Raw genomic sequence first — 6000 nt, 5'->3', positions numbered from 1 at the left:
AGGAGCCCAGAAAATTGGTCATTAATGGCTTTTGCGAGTCAAGGCAAACGCATTCGAATTCCACAACTTGAATCTGTGCATGCAGGGGACGTACTCTTGCCTTATAAGCTTTTTTTATTTTAAAAAAATGCATCTAAAGAAAGAAGGACGTACATTTATTTAGCTGTCTTCATGACCTCAGGACGTCCCAAAGCACTTTACAGCCAATTAAGTACTTTTGAAGTGTAGTCACTATTGTAATTTAGGAAATGTGGCAGCTAATTTGTGCACAGCAAGGGCTCACAAACAGCAATGAGATAATGACCAGCTCATCTGTTTTAGTAATGTTGGTTGAGGGATAAATGTTAGCCAAGACACTGGGGAGAACTCCCCCGCTCTTCTTCGAAATGCATCCATCTGAGAGGGCAGACGGGACCTTGTTTTAACATCTCATCCAAAAGACGGCACCTCCAACAGTACAGCACTGGAGTGTCAGCCTAGATTTTGTGCTTAAGTCTCTGGAGCAGGACTTGAACCTACTATCTTCTGACTCAGGTGAGAGTGCTACCACTAAGCCATGACAACCACAGAGCTCTCATATCCTGTTAAGACTTTTACTGTGGATCACACCTTTCCTGTTTGTATTTTCCCTGTATCTCTGGCTTTTCTTGCGTACACAGAAGTGTGAATTCATCAAGAGAAATCCTGACATCCTGTGTGGACAGGGGGGTCAAAACTCTTCTTGTGAGGGGTTGTGCCAGGGACATACAGCCACTGAATATTGCAAGGATGAAAAGCTGCTGCCATCAGCACTTAGATCAGAGCTGCCAGCTTCAGACAGGCCACTGTCATCAATGTCAGCTTGGCTCAATGGCAGCACTGTCCTCTCTCAGTCAGAAGAGTATGGGTTCAAGCTCCACTCCAGTTACTTGAACACATAATCAAGGGTGATTAGTGCAGTACTGGGGAAATGTTGCAGTACTGAAAGTGCTGTCTTTCTGATGATTGTAAACAATTTTACAACACCAAGTTATAGTCCAACAATTTTTATTTGAAATCTACAAGCTTTCGGAGGCTTCCTCCTTAGTCAGGTAAATGTTCAGGAGCTCCTCGAAGCCTGCGCATTTATAATTGTAAACAATTTTACAACACCAAGTTATAGTCCAGCAATTTTATTTTAAATTCACAAGCTTTCGGAGGCTTCCTCCTTCGTCAGGTGAACGATGTGAAAAAGGTAAAACATGGACTGTCCAACTTTTTCTGAAGAATTTTGAAAGCAAAACTAGTGTAAACTATGACGAAGGAGGAAGCCTCCGAAAGCTTGTGAATTTAAAATAAAATTGCTGGACTATAACTTGGTGTTGTAAAATTGTTTACAATTGTCAACCCCAGTCCATCACCGGCATCTCCACATCATGACTACGCATTTATACATATAGAACAATACATGGTGTTTACAGACTGCCCCTGCAACTGCCCGTTGCCAAGGCAATCACTGTGTTCAGACAGAGAGGTGTCACCTACAGAACCCCCGAATACACATTCAACAAAAAAACAAACAGGAAAAAAAAGCATTTCTGATGAGATGTTGAACCAATGCTCTCTCAATCTGCCTACTCATTCAAGTGGATGCAAAAAATGCCACAGCACCATTCAAAAGAGAGCACTGGAGTTTTCCCAGTATCCTGCCCAACAATAATTGTTTTGAATTCTCAGTTTATAAATAAATAAAAGAAAGACAGCTGCTGTAAACATTGAGAACCTATTACAAAATATAAAGACTTGTCCTTCTCCATTTGCTGGTGTTCTCCTCAGCTGTGTTTGTGTTTGGCTCTTGACAACTGTATTTGCAGGATATCAGCTAGTATATAGTTTACACTAGTTTTGCTTTCAAAATTCTTCAGAAAAAGTTGGACAGTCCATGTTTTACCCTGTGACAGGAAAAGCAAAATCAAATTACCTTAACTGCTTCTAATAATGTCTTTCCTGGAGGATTTCATCTATAGTAATATTCCATCAATACAGAGGAGTGCAAAAGGGACAAGGCTTTCAACAGCAACAACGTGCATTTATATAGCAACTTTAACATAGTAATACATCCCAAGGCGCTTTCAGATAACCAGTCCTGGCACTCTGTGAATGGTTAGTCTTTGGTGTCAATCATAAAACTAATCCGGTGAATTGTAATTACAAATACTTGCTGGGAGCTGTAACTGCTACCGAGTGTGTCTCCCAGCTGATCAACCATGAATATCTTTGGTAATCTGGTACACAGGGCGAGCAGATCAGACGACCTACTGATGACTCTGCATCTGGGCATGGAGAAATCTGCTGTTTATAGATCCAGGATGCAAAAGCATAAGATCGCTGTAAAGGGTCTACTTTTTATTTCAAAATATACTTTATTTCATAAAATTTAAGGGTATACTTAGTTCAAAGTAAATACACAATTACAATTCAAAACAGTAGAATACAGATGGTACATACTCCGATCCCATCATTACAATTCAAAACACAGTACATATCTTCTGATTCATGCTGTACAATACAACGCCTTACACAGTGGCCTTTCACCATAGAGCCTTTACGTAGGCCACACCTCACTTCAGTGCCTCCCGCAGCATGTACTCCTGGACCTTGGAGCGTGCCAGTCGGCAACACTCGGTCATGGACAGCTCCTTCAGCTGGAAGATCAGCAGGTTTTGGGCAAACCAAAGGATCTCCTTCACCAAGTTGATGCTCTTCTAGCAGCAGTTGATATCTGTCTTGGTGTGCATCCTAGGGAACAGCCCGTACAGCACAGAGTCCTGTGTTACCGAGCCATTGGGGATGAACTGGGACAGATACCAATGCATCTCTATCCGCACCTTTTGTACAAAGGCGCACTCCACCAGGAGGTGGACGATGGTCTTGTTCCCACCGCAGCCTCAGGGGCAGCTCGCAGTGGCGCTGAGATTCCGTGCATATTGGAAAGGCCGCACTGGAAGGGACTTTCTCACCACCATCTTTTATTTCAAAATATACTTTATTTCATAAAATTTCAGGATACACAAAGTTCAAAGTAAATACACAATTACAATTCAAAACAATGACTTAGATGAAGGGACTGAGGGTAATCATCCAAGTTTGCTGACGATACAAAGCTAGGTGGGAAAGTAAGCTGTGAGGAGGAAATAAGAGCCTGCAAAGGGATACAAACAGGCTAAGTGAGTGGGCAAGAAGGTGGCAGATGGAGTATAGTGTGGGGAAATGTGAGGTTATTCACTTTGGTGGGAAGAATAGAAAAACATAATACTTTTTAAATGGTGAGAAACTATTAAATGTTGGTTTTCAGACAGATTTGGGTGTCCTCGTACAAGAAACACAAAAAGTTAGCATGCAGGTAGAATTATAGAATCATAGAAAGGTTACAGCACGGAAGGAGGCCATTCGGCCCATCGAGTCCACGCCGGCTCTATGCAAGAGCAATCCAGCTAGTCCCACTCCCCCGCCCTATCCCCGTAGCCCTGCACATTTTTTCCTTTCAAGTACTATTCCAGTTCCCTTTTGAAGGCCATGATTGAATCTCTCTCCACCGCCCTCTCGGGCAGTGCATTCCAGATCGTAACCACTCGCTGTGTAAAAATGTTTTTCCTCATGTCACCTTTGGTTCTTCTGCTAATCACCTTAAATCTATGTCCTCTGGTTCTTGACCCTTCCGCCAATGGGAACAGTTTCTCTCCATCTACTCTGTCTAGACCCTTCAAGATTTTGAATACCTCTATCAAATCTCCTCACAACCGTCCCTGTTCCAAGGAGAACAACCCCAGCTTTTTCAGTCTATCCACATAACTAAAGCCCCTCATCCCTGGAATCATTCTAGTTAATCTCTTCTGCACCCTCTCTAAGGCCTTCACATCTTTCCTAAAGTGCGGTGCCCAGAACTGGACTCAATACTTCAGTTGTGGCCGAACCAGTGTTTTATAAAGGTTCATCGTGGCTTCCATACTTTTGTACTCTATGCCTCTATTTATAAAGCCCAGGATCCCATATGCTTTTTTTAACCGCTTTCTCAACCTGCCCTGCCACCTTCAACGATTTGTGCACATATACCCCAGATCTCTCTGTTCCTGTACCCCTTTTAGAGTTGTGCCCTCTAGTTTATATTGCCTCTCCTCGTTCTTCCTACCAAAATGTATCACTTCACATTTTTCTGCATTAAATTTCATTTGCCACGTGTCCGCCCATGCCACCAGCCTGTCTATATTCTCTCGAAGTCGATCACTATCCTCCTCACTGTTCACTACCCTTCCAAGTTTTGTTTCATCTGCAAATTTTGAAATTGTGCCCTGTACACCCAAGTCCAAGTCATTAATATATATCAAGAAAAGCAGTGGTCCCAGCACCGACCCCCGGGGAACACCACTGTACACCTCCCTCCAGTCCAAAAAACAACCGTTCACCACTACTCTCTGTTTCCTGTCACTTAGCCAATTCTGTATCTATGTTGCTACTGCCCCCTTTATTCCACGGGCCGCAATCTTGATGATAAGCCTACCATGCGGCACTTCATCAAGCGCCTTTTGAAAGACCATATACACCACATCAACTGCATTGCCCTCGTCTACCCTCTCTGTTACCTCATCAAAAAGCTCTATCAGGTTAGTTAAACATGATTTAACAAATCCGTGGTGACTTTCCCTAATCAATCCACACTTGTCCAAGTGATTGTTAATTCTGTCCCGAATTATCGTTTCTAAAAGTTTCCCCACTATTGAGGTTAAACGGACTGGCCTATAGTTGCTAGGTTTATCCTTACATCCTTTTTTGAACAAGGGGCATGGGCCAGACCTTGGCCATGTGGAGCAGCACCGTGTGTACCTCACATCTTATCACCAGGTTCCTGCTGGTTATGAAGAGGGAACCCCCCCCACCCCCACAGCATACCAAGCTTCTATTTGGCCTTGGTGACTCGTTCCTCCCAGTTCTTGGTGCAGGCCTGGGACCCCCCCTGAACCAGATCCCCAGCACCATCAGATAGTCGGACCTGACTGTGAAGGGACAAGGATCAGGTCTCCCACCTGCTGAAGAACATGGCCTCACTCTTACTTCGGTTCACTCTGGCCCCCGGGGCCAGCTCGAACAGGTTGCAGATGCCCATCATTCTGTGGACCGACTGCTGATCGAAGCAAAAGACAGTGATGTTGTCCATGTACAGTGAGGCCTTAACCTGAGAGCCTCCGCTGCCTGGGATCGTCACCCCCCTGATACCTGCATCCTTCCTGATGGACACGGCAAATGGCTCGATGCTTTTCTGGAGCTGAGACAATTCCCTCTGTCTCTCTCTCACCTTCTGAACACCCTTGAGGATGAAGAACCTCTTGATGTTGGCCTTGTTCACTTCCCACAAGTGCACCGTGGAGTCAAAGAGGGGTTTCACAGTCCTCCAACCCGTGTTATCCCTCCTTCGTTCCTCAATGTTCTCCGGGATCAACTGTCTTGCGTTCAGCTTCCATATCCCCCTGCCCGCCTTCTGGTCCTCCTGCGCTTCATAGTAGGCCAGTAGGAGGCAGTGGTCAGAGAAGGACACTGGCTGAAGTGCTGGGGACACAAATAGGAAGTCTATCCTGGAGTGAACGGACCTGTCTGGCCTGGACCAGGTGTATCTCTGCTGTGCTCCGTCTGCAGGGTTGCTGAAGTCGTCGTGAAGCTTTGCATCTTTCATCGCTTCCGTCAGGAGTTTGGACGTGGTATCCAGTATTCCGTCGGCCCTGCTGGATCATCTAGCCGCATCGATGATGCATTTGAAGTTTCTGGCGAGAACAACCGGCCCGTTGCCCCTGAGGGTCGGGGCGTACACATCGATCAGTCGGAGCGGGGCATTCTTATACAGAACATCTGCTTCAAGCATGTGGCCCCCCACCACCTCCTTAACCTCGGTGATGGTGAATTCGCCTCCTCGCAGCAGAATCCCCAAGCCCGAGGAACGACTATCGTTGCCTCCTGACCAGATCGACTGCCCCGTGTCCACATGCGTGACCA

The sequence above is a fragment of the Heptranchias perlo genome, chromosome 6 (assembly GCF_035084215.1).
Source record: "Heptranchias perlo isolate sHepPer1 chromosome 6, sHepPer1.hap1, whole genome shotgun sequence".
Lineage (NCBI taxonomy): Eukaryota > Metazoa > Chordata > Chondrichthyes > Hexanchiformes > Hexanchidae > Heptranchias > Heptranchias perlo.
The sequence above is the reverse complement of the archived record's forward strand: the minus strand, read 5'-3'. Positions refer to the sequence as shown.